Below are 13,519 nucleotides of genomic sequence, written 5' to 3' on the forward strand. Positions count from 1 at the left end.
TAACCAAGTCGAAATCAAAAAGGCTATTAATGAGGTGCAATAAAAAACGGGGGCACTAACTGCTAGGATAAATGAGGCAGAAGAGAGAATCAGTGATATAGAAGACCAAATGATGGAAAATAAAGAGGCTGAGAAAAAGAGGGAGAAACAACTACAGGATCACGAGGGCAGAATTCGAGAGATAAGTGATACGATAAGACGAAACAACATTAGAATAATTGGGATCCCAGAAGAAGAAGAAAGAGAGAGAAGGGCAGAAGGTATATTGGAGCAAATAATAGCAGAGAACTTCCCTAATGTGAGGAAGGAAACAGGCATCAAAATCCAGGAGGCACAGAGAACCCCTCTCAAAATCAATAAAAATAGGTCAACACCCCGACATCTAATAGTAAAACTTACGAGTCTCAGAGACAAAGAGAAAATCCTGAAAGCACCTTGGGAGAAGAGATATGTAACCTACAATGGTAAAAATATTAGATTGGCAACAGACCTATCCACAGAGACCTGGCAGGCCAGAAAGGACTGGCAAGATATCTTCAGAGCACTAAACGAGAAAAATATGCAGCCAAGAATACTATATCCAGCTAGGCTGTCATTGAAAATAGAAGGAGAGATAAAAAGCTTCCAGAACAAACAAAAACTAAAGGAATTTGCAAACACGAAACCAGCCCTCCAAGAAATATTGAAAGGGGTCCTCTAAGCAAAGAGAGAACCTAAAAGCAGCAAAGATCAGAAGGAACACAGACAACATACAGTAACAGTCACCTTACAGGCAATACAATGGCACTAAATTCATACCTTTCAATAGTTACCCTGAATGTAAATGGGCTAAATGCCCCAATCAAAAGACACAGGCTATCAGAGTGGATTGAAAAACAAGACCCATCAATATGCTGTCTGCAAGAGACTCATTTTAGACCCAAAGACACCCCCAGATTGAAAGTGAGGGGGTGGAAAACCATTTACCATGCTAATGGACACCAAAAGAAAGCTGGGGTGGCAATCCTTATATCAGACAAACTAGATTTTAAAACAAAGACTGTAATAAGAGATGAGGAAGGACACTATATCCTACTTAAAGGGTCTGTCCAACAAGAAGATCTAACAGTTTTAAATATCTATGCCCCCAACATGGGAGCAGCCAATTATAGAAGCCAATTAATAACAAAAGCAAAGAAACACATTGACAACAATACAATAATACTGGGGGACTTTAACACCCCCCTGACTGAAATGGACAGATCATCTAAGCAAAAGATCAACAAGGAAATAAAGACTTTAAATGACACACTGGACCAAATGGACTTCACAGACATATTCAGAACATTCCATCCCAAAGCAACGGAATACACATTCTTCTCTAGTGCCCATGGAACATTCTCCAGAATTGATCACATCCTAGGTCACAAATCAGGTCTCAACCGGTACCAAAAGATTGGGATCATTCCCTGCATATTTTCAGGCCACAATGCTTTGAAACTAGAACTCAATCACAAGAGGAAAGTTGGAAAGAACTCAAATAAATGGAGGCTAAAGAGCATCCTACTAAAGAATGAATGGGTCAACCAGGAAATTAAAGAAGAATTAAAAAAATTCATGGAAATCAATGAAAATGAAAACACAACTGTCCAAAATCTTTGGGATACAACAAAGGCAGTCCTAAGAGGAAAGTACATAGCAATACAAGCCTTTCCCAAGAAACAAGAAAGGTCTCAAATACACAACCTAACCCTACACCTAAAGGAGCTGGGGAAAGAACAGCAAAGAAAGCCTAAACCCAGCAGGAGAAGAGAAATAATAAAGATCAGAGCAGAAATCAGTGAAATAGAAACCAAAAGAACAGTAGAACAGATCAACGAAACTAGGAGCTGGTTCTTTGAAAGAATTAACAAGATTGATAAACCCCTGGCCAGACTGATCAAAAAGAAAAGAGAAATGACCCAAATCAACAAAATCATGAATGAAAGAGGAGAGATCACAACCAACACCAAAGAAATACAAACAATTATAAGAACATATTATGATCAACTCTATGCCAGCAAATTAGATAACCTGGAAGAAATGGGTGCATCCCTAGAGATGTATCAACTACCAAACCTGAACCAGGAAGAAATAGAAAACCTGAACAGACCTATAACCACTAAGGAAATTGAAGCAGTCATCAAAAATCTCCCAAGAAACAAAAGCCCAGGGCCAGATGGCTTCCCAGGGGAATTCTATCAGACATTTAAAGAAGAATTAATACCTATTCTCCTGAAACTGTTCCAAAAAATAGAAATGGGAGGAAAACTTCCAAATTCATTTTATGAGGCCACCATTACCTTGATCCCAAAACCAGACAAAGACCCCATCAAAAAGGAGAATTACAGACCAATATCCCTCAAGAACATGGATGCAAAAATTCTCACCAAAATGCTAGCCAATAGAATCCAAGAGTACATTTAAAGGATTATTCACCATGACCAAGTGGGATTGATCCCTGGGCTGCAAGGCTGGTTCAACATCCGCAAATCAATCAACGTGATACAATACATTAATAAAAGAAAGAACAAGAATCATATGATCCTCTCAATAGATGCAGAAAAAGCATTTGACAAAGTACAGCATCCTTTCTTGATCAAAACTCTTCAGAGTATACGGATAGAGGGTACATACCTCAATATCATAAAAGCCATCTACGAAAAACCTACAGTGAATATCATTCTCAATGCGGAAAAGCTGAGAGCTTTTCCCCTAAGGTCAGGAATACGGCAGGGATGTCCACTCTCACCACTGCTATTCAACATAGTATTAGAAGTCCTAGCCACAGCAATCAGACAACAAAAAGAAATCAAAGGCATCCAAATTGGCAAAGAGGAAGTCAAACTCTCACTCTTTGCAGATGATATGATACTTTATGTGGAAAACCCAAAAGACTGCACCCCAAAACTGCTAGAACTCATACAGGAATTCAGTAAAGTAGCAGGCTATAAAATCAATGCACAGAAATCAGTGGCATTCCTATACACCAACAACAAGACAGAAGAGAGACAAATCAAGGAGTCGATCCCATTCACAATTGCACCCAAAACCATAAGATACCTAGGAATAAATTTAACCAAAGAGGCAAAGGATCTGTACTCAGAAAACTATAAAATACTCATGAAAGAAATTGAAGAAGACACAAAGAAATGGAAAAACGTTCCATGCTCATGGACTGGGAGAACCAACATTGTGAAGATGTCAATGCTACCTAGAGCAATCTACACATTCAATGCAATCCCCATCAAAATACCATCCACTTTTTTCAAAGAAATGGAACAAATCATCCTAAAATTTGTATGGAACCAGAAGAGACCCCGAATCGCCAGAGGAATATTGAAAAAGAAAAGCAAAGCTGGCGGCATCACAATTCCAGACTTCCAGCTCTATTACAAAGCTGTCATCATCAAGACAGTATGGTACTGGCACAAAAACAGACACATAGATCAATGGAACAGAATCGAGAGCCCAGAAATGGACCCTCAACTCTACGGTCAACTTATCTTTGACAAAGCAGGAAAGAATGTCCAGTGGAAAAAAGACAGTCTCTTCAACAAATGGTGTTGGGAAAATTGGACAGCCACATGCAGAAGAATGAAACTGGACCATTTCCTTACACCACACACAAAAATAGACTCCAAATGTTTGAAAGACCTAAACGTGAGACAGGAGTCCATCAAAATCCTAAAGGAGAACACAGGCAGCAACCTCTTCGACCTCAGCCGCAGCAACTTCTTCCTAGAAACATCACCAAAGGCACGGGAAGCCAGGGCAAAACTGAACTATTGGGATTTCATCAAGATAAAAAGCTTTTGCACAGTAAAAGAAACAGTCCACAAAACCAAAAGACAACTGACAGAATGGGAGAAAATATTTGCAAGTGACATACCAGATAAAGGGCTAGTATCCAAAATCTATAAAGAACTTATCAAACTCAACACCCAAAGAACAAATAATCCAATCAAGAAATGGGCAGAAAACATGAACAGACATTTTTCCAAAGAAGACATCCAAATGGCCAACAGGCACATGAAAAAGTGCTCAACATCGCTCGGCATCAGGGAAATCCAAATCAAAACCTCCATGAGATACCACCTCACACCAGTCAGAATGGCTAAAATTAACAAGTCAGGGAATGACAGATGTTGGCGGGGATGTGGAGAAAGGGGAACCCTCCTACACTGTTGGTGGGAATGCAAGCTGGTGCAACCCCTCTGGAAAACAGTATGGAGGTTCCTCAAACAGTTGAAATTAGAGCTACCATTCAATCCAGCAATTGCACTACTGGGTATTTACCCCAAAGATCCAAATGTAGGGACCCGAAGGGGTACATGCACGCCAATGTTTATAGCAGCAATGTCCACAATAGCCAAACTGTGGAAAGAGCCAAGATGTCCATCGACAGATGAATGGATAAAGAAGAAGTGGTATATATACACAATGGAATATTATGCAGCCATCAAAAGGAATGAGATCTTGCCATTTGCAATGACATGGATGGAACTGCAGGGTGTTATGCTGAGTGAAATAAGTCAATCAGAGAAAGACATATATCATATGACCTCACTGATATGAGGAATTCTTAATCTCAGGAACAAACTGAGGGTTGCTGGAGTGGTCGGGGGTGGGAGGGATGGGGTGGCTGGGTGATAGACATTGGGGAGGGTATGTGCTACGGTGAGCGCTGTGAATTGTGTAAGACTGTTGAATCACAGATCTGTACTTCTGAAACAAATAACGCAACATATTTTAAGAAAAAAGAAAAAGAAGAAGATAGCAGGAGAGGAAGAATAAAGGGGAGTAAGTCAGAGGGGGAGACGAACGAGGAGAGATGATGGACTCTGAAAAACAAACTGAGGTTTCTAGAGGGGAGGAGGGTAGGGGGATGGGTTAGCCTGGTGATGAGTATTAAAGAGGGCACATTCTGCATGGATCACTGGGTGTTATGAACAAAGAATGAATCATGGAACACTACACCAAAACAAATGATGTAATATATGGTGATTAACATAACAATAAAAAATTTAAAAAAAAAGAATCACAAAAAAAAATCTAAACTGTAAGTAGTTTCTAACACAGAGTCTGACTTTTATCTGGAAAGTGTAATTCATTAATTCATTCACTAAGTATTTATTGAATGCTTACTGTGCCAGGCACTATAATGAGAACTAAGGATATGTAGGGTCTGATTTCATGAGGAAAATAGGCAGTAAAAAAGTAAACAAATGTTTAAGACAATTACTCTGTGTGATAACTGCTCAGAAGGAAATGAACAATTGCTGAAAATAATTGGGTGATATAGAAACTATTCAAGGATCTGATACAAAAATTTGAAGATTTCAGAGCATCCTATGGAGCCTAGTGAATAAGAGTCAGAAGCAGATCAGAACATCAAGACAACACAAGGAAAAAAAGGATCTGAATAGGACCTAGACAGAGAACTTTCTTGAGATTTCCAAAACCTTCTCAGTAAGAAATTAATAAAACTATTAGATAGCTTTAGTTCTATAATTCTATTGTATTCTTTGAAGTTTGTTTTCCATTCATTCATGCTTTAATCACTTATTAATGTGCATTTAGTTTACACTTCTGCTGTGCGTTATTTCTCAATAACAGTATGTTTGTATTTTTTTATTTTATTTATTTTTATTATGTTATGTTAATCACCATACATTACATCATTAGTTTTTGATGTAGTGTTCCATAATTCATTGTTTGCATATAACACCCAGTGCTCCATTCAGTATGTGCCCTCTTTAATACCCATCACCAGGCTAACTCATCCCCCCAACCCCCTCCCCTCTAGAACCCTCAGTTTGTTCCTCAGAGTCCACAGTCTCTCATGGTTCATCTCTCCATCTGATTTCCCCCCCTTCATTTTTCCCTTCCTGCTATCTTCTTCTTCTTCTTTTTTTTAAAGATATAATGTATTGTTTCAGAGGTACAGGTCTGTGATTCAACAGTCTTACACAATTCACAGTACTCACCATAGCACATACCCTCCCCAATGTCTATCACCCAGGCACCCCATCCCTCCCACCCCCCACCACTCCAGCAACCCTTTTAAAAGCCCTTACCTAAATAACTCAATTAATTGATTGACTGATTGGTTGAGTACAATGTGCTGAGAATACCCATATGAGTAGGACATAGTTTCTGCATTTTTACAGGTCTTATAATCTAGAGATTACACATAATTAAAATGTAATTTTGTTAGTTCTCTTATATGGCTTCTAGGAGGAAGTGTCATTTTGAAGATCTTGCAAGAAGTTATGCTGGCAAAATGATGATATAGATGAGGTGAAAATCATGTTTTAAGACAAAAAACAGGATGTGTGAAGGCTCAAAAGCAAGGGGACAAGGCATATTCTTGAAATATAAGTAGTATAATTTACTCAGTGCATAAAGCTGAGTGGTTAGGGGTTTATGCATAGGAGAAGAAGTTGAATGAAGGGCTTTGAGGCCATGTGAAGTAGTTTGAACTTCATCCCAAAGGCATTGGAAAATTGGGAAATTAGTCAGGGTTTGACCAATTTTATATTAAGAAATAGTGTTTTTGTAGGAGAGGGAAATATCTAGTAGCAAGGGGTTCAACTGGAGAACTACTGAAATACAGGTGAGAAAAATGTTGGTGTACCTACATCGTGACGATGGGGAAAAAGGAATAGACTGATAGCCAGTAAGGATGTAGAATCAGGACAATGTGTCCAATGAATTATTGCTGGGGAAAAGGAAGCAAAACAGGCTAGGAACACTATCAAGTTTCTGGCTTAGACAACTTGTATCTCCTCCCTTTACAATCTCCTGGAACTTGTCCTCTAACCCTTGCTTCTGACCACCTTGGGTAAATGCCTTGATTCATGGGAGGGATGGCCCATCTTAGCAAGGACCTAAATCAGTCCTACTCTGGCATCTCCTGAAGGATCTTAGGATAGACCCTAGCTGACATCCACAGTCAAGATTCCAAAGTTATTTGTGGGTGGTTCACAGAGTTATACAACCTAGCCTGACTTTTTCTTGTATAAGTAAGCCTTATCAAATACAATGTGAGTCCTATTGTCTCCTCTTCTATAGCAGTTCGTTTGGCTCCCAGGTAAACCAACCTGCACTTGTCTTGATGAATTTCATTGTACTAATATTTGCCCATTGCAACAATTGTATGATTACTTTGATCTTTTTAATATGCTTCTCCAAAAAAGCTCTATAATTTACCGTTTTCTTTTTGTTTTGTTTTTATTGTGCAGCCCTTCTGTTACTATTCAATGGCTTGTTCCTGAACACTGCCGATCATTTTTTTTTTTTTTGGTGTTATAGTCTAATTATCACCTAGAACACCAATTTTGTAAAAAAAATAATAAGCATTTGAATTTATAACCTATAGGTTTTATATAGCTACAGTAAATAAGGTATTTGCTGTTAAACAGCCAGATTCTGAGACTGCCCCGTAGGAGAATGAACACATTGATAAGGCATGCTAGAAAATCTTGCCCTAATAATATGTTGTTGTCATGCCCTTTCAAAAAAAGGAACACCTCAAGTGGGTATGTTGATGCAATATAATGTAACATAATTTGAGACATAAAATACTAAGATTAGTTTTGATGAGAGAGAGCATTTAAAAAGTCTCCCTGGTTGTTGTGTGGGATGGATAAAGATGACATTGGGTTGTTTTCAATCAAATTATCAGTCTCCCCCCCAAATTATCACTATATAAAGCTGATATATGGATAACTAATAATAAAAATAAATTAAAATAGTATCAATACTATCTAATACTGTATTAAGAACTTTACCTTAATTCTCATGATAACTTTTGACAAATTCTATTTTTATACCTGTTAAATTGTAAAACATAGACTATTTGGAATAATGGCAACACATATTCGAAATGGTGAGATTCTAAGAGATGTGGACTGTGTATTTCTGTTCTCCTAGGTCATGGGCAAAGTTTGTAATTAAGCTATATTGTCCCTTCCTGACCTAAGCTTCCAAAATGTCCTGGAGCTCTCAAATCCAAACTAGTACCCCAGGGACACATCTTGGGTGGTTCATTTTTCTTCAGGAAGAGTACCCTGGGCATCTGATGACAAATCTGGGTAGGATAAGAGTGGGGTGCTGAGGTGGCAGGAGAGCATTTGTCCAACACTATCATTTGGTTTATATGGTCAACCATTTGGAACATGTGGTCCAACACATCTGGTTGTGGAGCTCTTCCCATGGCTTGAAGGTTACAGTGTCAGTTATGGTGAGTCTCTTTAGGATTTTAAGGTTTGGAGGCCAGTGATCATGTTGTTAAATTTTATCATGTTCATTATCTAAATTATCCAATTGTTTTAAAAAGGAGGCTACTGAAAAAAGAATTTGTATTTACTTGATTAAGCTATTATGGAATCACCTGTATAGGCAAAGACTATGTTTCTGACCTAAATTTAAGATATTCACACACATAAATAACTGCCTATATGTCTGCTACATTGAGAACATGTATATATCCCAGTATGTATTGTGGTGTATACACTAGTATATATTGCTTTGTATATTTAAAATCAATACACAAGTAAGGTACTGAAAAGAAGATATAGCAAGATTTCTTTTTATTTTTTCCACTCTTTGAAAGGGAAAACAGGAATACTTTAAAAAATAAAAGAATTAATATGTGCCTAAAGAAAAAAATGTTAGTATTAAAAAAAAACACTAACATCATGGTTTCACATAAAGATGCTTGCCTGTATTCCTAAAAATGCTCTCTTCTCTGCCTAGGATACTTTTCACTCTCTTTTTTTTTCTTGGCCAGGTCATATTCATCCTTAAGGTCTCAGCATAAGCTCCCCTCAGGGGAGCTTTGCTGGCCTTGCAGATTTTGCTATATGGCCCTGTTTTATGGTCTTATTGAATGTTATAATTTTTCTTTATGTTGTATAAATCTAATTAAGTGATTATTCATGCGATTATTAGTTCAATGCTCTGCTTTCTTGTTGAACTATAAACTCCATTTGTGCAGAGACCATGTCTATCTTTCTTTTCATTTTGTCCTTTAACAAAGTGAGCATTTATAAATATATATATATTTTTGCCAAAAGTCTCCCCCCAAATTATCACTATATAAAGCTGATATGGATAACTAATAATAAAAATAAATAAAAATAGTATCAATACTATCTAATACTGTATTAAGAACCTTACCTTAATTCTCATGATAACTTTCGATAACTGTGAGATGGAGAACAAGATTAATCTGAATATTATTCTGTATTGGTGGATGACATATTTTAAAACCCATATGCAAGTAAGATATTGAAAAGAAAACAGAGCAAGATTTTTTATTTATTTTTCTGCTTTTTGTAAAAGGAAATGGAATTTTTTTCAAATGCAAGAAACAAATGAAAACAATCAACATAACAGGATGAATCATTATTCTTGCTTAAATCATTACTATATGGTCAAGAGCCTTTACCTGTAAAGTCACCAGTTTGATTCTTCCACATCCATATATGACCAAGGTTAACTCAAAGAACCTTCTGGAAGGTCCACACAAGAAAACCCTAGAGAAATAATTTCCTCAAACTTGAACTGCAGATCATATGTTCTCTGTGTGGAATATGAAGTCATACTAATTCTAACATGTTAACAATAGCTGATGTTAGTTACTTGCAACACATACCTCTGGAAATCAACTTAAAGAAATTACATTTAAAATTATATATTTTTCCCAAACCCATGAGGGAAGAGTCTAGGCTACATATATTAATAATTGGTTAATTTATAAAATTAGAAGTAAGACAGTTAAGGCTAGAGCATTAATGGAATTCAAGAGTATCATCAGGCAAGGATTCAAATTTGGAAAAGAACTGAAAGGAAGTCTCTGACCAAATGATTAAAACCCAACATCCAATGAGAAATGGGATTCCAGACACCCTGCAGTCCTCTTAGCTCCTTCCAGAACAATGTTTTTACCCTATCAAAACACAAAATATTTCTCAAGTGATATTTTTATATTTTATATTGATGTCAAATCTAGCTTTTTCCTTGGACAAGAGAATTTTATAGCACCTGCTAAGTTGTTCTCAACCTAAAGGGCTAAGTCCTCAGTGTGCCTGAGTTTTTCAGGTATAGAAAGGATTCAAAAAACCTTTGTAGAAACAAGATGCATAGAAACTCCTTCTGTAACCCTGGGCAATCCTGATAATATGTGAGGCACACTTGAGAAAGGGACTTCCTCTGGCATGTGAAAAGAAAGATGGAGAAACAAAGTTAAATGAAGATGGGAGCAGCATTGCTCACCTAAGGGAGATCAAACACTCCATAGAAAATACATGTTATGGTGCAATTGCCCTCTGGGAGTTACAGGATTATGAAAGTCTAACTTAATTAAGGGAGAAAATAGGTCACATTTAACAACCACATATGTGACATATCATTTTGACTATACAGAATAACTGGAGAGAAGAGAAAAATTAAGAAATCAGAAATATAAGAAAAGCAACCATGGAATTCATCAACCTCTCTTCCTCCTAAGTCAGGTGTATGTTTAGATTATGTATATACGAAAAGATTTACCATTCTTAAAACTTTCCTCTTTAAAAATTCTTGCAGTATATTTGAAAAAATAAATTTCAAATGTCAAAATAAAGAGAAACAAAATGGCACAGCCACATTTTTTTAAAAACTAAATTAAGAGATAATAAATATTCTTCTCATAAAAATACACCTTGCACCCTCTTTCCTTTCTCCCCCCTTGTGTCATCAAATGACAGGTAATCGGGTACGTGTGAACCCTGCATAGAATCTTCCCCCTTTCATGGCTCCATGCCCCTGTGGGGTCGAGCTAATTACAGGTACATTTCCTCTGCAAGGCAGTCACACTCTATACTGTTGAAGGTACAATTAATAATTGAAAAAGCTAGCTGGGTATTTTTGCTCACATGGCCATGGGTGGCAGGCAGTTTTGCTGTCACACAGGGAGCAGAGCCTCCTCCTTGAGTGCCTCCAAGAAAGGTTTCATGTTATAGACTGAAAAGGATCACTGCCTTTTTCCAAATTTGGAAAAGAAGGGAAAAAACCCACGTAAGACCAAAAAAAAAAACACAAAACCCCCACGATAAACCTAGTTTCCCTTATAGAAGAGGAAAGGCAAATTTTCTCTCCTGTTACCAGGAATGTGATTATGATCAGGTGGTTATTTAGGTCAGATGTGAAATAGATGAAAGAGTGGGACTGGGAATTAATACCCTTTGGAAGGGAAATTGGAGTTTGCCCTTGAGTTTGTGAATGCAGCATGGAGCTAGTTTTGCACGTGACAGAACAGAATTTGACCCACAGAGAGGGCCTAGCTAGAGGATTATAGAAGAATAAAGTTCTTTCCCTTGAGATGTATTTAGGAACTTAATGGAAGATATCCCCAGAGCCTCATGGGGTCATAGATGAGTGCAGAAAATCCTTATCTGTGCCCCAAGCCATAGTCTTGAGCAATGGTCTGTAAACTTTTCTAAAGGGCCAGATAGAAAATATTTTAGGTCTTGTGAGCCAAGCCATCTTTGTTGCAACTACTAAACTCTCCTGTTTTAGAAAAAAAGCAGCCATAGACAACACAAAAATGAGTAAGTGTGGGTGTGTTTCAATAAAACTTTATTTATGGACACTCAAATATGAACGTCAAATTTTTTGCATGTCAAAAAATAAAATTCTTCTTTTGACTTTTCCAACCACTTAATCATTTAAGAACCACTTTTAGCTTGCGGGCAGTACAAAGTGGGACAGGCCGGATTTGGCCCACAGACTGCAGTTTGCTGACCCCCTGGGCTTCCTATTAGAAATCCCTGTGAGTATACTGACTTTTCAAGTTGATTTTGAAGTGTCCAGCATTCTCTGAGTATGTAAATGCTACCTTTACTCTGGAAGATATGGTCTCTTGTTGACTTTAAAACACCATGGATACCAGGTTATTCAGGATTCAAATCAGATATTCATTATCATTAAAAAGTTAGCTACAGAGATCTAAACTCCTAGGTCCAGCCCGGAAAAATCTTGAAACTCTGATTCTATTTTATTATTTTTCTGAACCCAAAGGATAATAAAGAATATATATCTTTGGGCTCAGGTCATGAATAGCATTTCTCCCTGAAAATAAAATAATAATAATAATAATAAATTTAAAAAACTGAACTACTTAATAGTTAGTAGTATACCAAAAGGAACGGTCTTTTTATTAATTTAATTCATTCCTTGTTTATAAGTTGACCATAATCTATCTTCCTTCCTTCTTCCCTTCTTTCTACCACTTGTTCCACAAAAAGAAATAAGAGATTATAAACAATATATTTATATAGATGTTTAAATTAATTAGAAAAGGTGAGACAACATAAAAAATAATAGTAAGAAAACAAGAGGAATGCAAGAGCATAGTCTCTATATGAATTTGATGCCATAAAATGGTACAGAGTTTAAATGTTTAAAATCCATTTTATTAACGTGTATTTTATATATGATTTCCTACATTCTTTTACAAATGGGCAATAAATTTGTCTCTAAGGTTAGTAATAGTCAATTCCATGGACTCATAATCATTTATAAAAATTCACTGAATTCATTCATAAAAAACCAAACCATTGCTTAGAAAAAGGGCAGCAGAAATACTGAAAACAAAGAGGAATTTTCTCAAAAGGTATTTTCAAAAGGAAACTGTAATAAAATTAGCAATCTCTCAAAACATCATAGTTAATGCAATGATTTTAAAGGATATTTTTATAACATCTTTAAATATGGGCCAGTAGCTTTTATACCAAATAGTCATTCAGTAAAAACAATTCTACATTGGAAAGGAGCAGGTGTGGGATTGGGGGATAATATAATTCCATCCAGGCAGAATGTGCTTTGGATGTTTAATTTAACCCATGGGAAAGGTGTGTGATATCCAGAGGTTCACACTTCAGACAATCTTCCATATGCAATTTTTTTCCATGTGAAGTATAAAACAGCTCTGAGAGGAAATGAGTTTGAGATTGATCTTCCAAATAAGTGCCTCAATTATTGCTCTTATATATTGTCAATAAATGACAAGTTGCATGCATTAAAAATTAGGATGGGTTCTGAGTGACACTCTCTTAAGAAAACAGAAGCCTTTAATAAGAATAGCTGCCAAAATAAGAGACCATTCTATAGGCTGATCCAAATTCACCTGAAAAATTAATTTGAGAGCTAACATGACATGAAGGCCCCTATTCTCAACCATAAAATACAGATTTTAAAGATGCTTTAAGCAAACGCTACCTTGGCTTTTTAGAAATACCCCAGGATAACTTCCATATATGTCTCACTTTGCATAACAATTTTGTATGGTGTTCATTCCAGAATGACTATATTGTTAATCAAATCTCTAAATCCTTCTATAAAGCAATTTTAAAATAATATCAGATATAAATCAATTAAAAATTGAGGGCTATCTACCAAAATAAATTACATTTTATAAGAATAATTGATCCACAACCCTTCTTTCTGAGAA

The 13,519-nt window shown here is 36.5% G+C and overlaps 1 protein-coding gene across 1 annotated transcript in view; it reads right to left on the minus strand.

Annotated features, from left to right (window-relative positions):
• The window catches only part of LSAMP (limbic system associated membrane protein), a 642,425-nt gene that overhangs the window by 217,718 nt on the left and 411,188 nt on the right, over window positions 1-13,519 (minus strand). The gene's annotated exons all lie outside the window — the stretch shown is intronic.

This window comes from Eumetopias jubatus, unplaced genomic scaffold (assembly GCF_037043125.1).
Source record: "Eumetopias jubatus isolate StellerSeaLion01/CBP00866 unplaced genomic scaffold, mEumJub1_p1.0 scaffold_1, whole genome shotgun sequence".
Taxonomy (NCBI): Eukaryota; Metazoa; Chordata; class Mammalia; order Carnivora; family Otariidae; genus Eumetopias; species Eumetopias jubatus.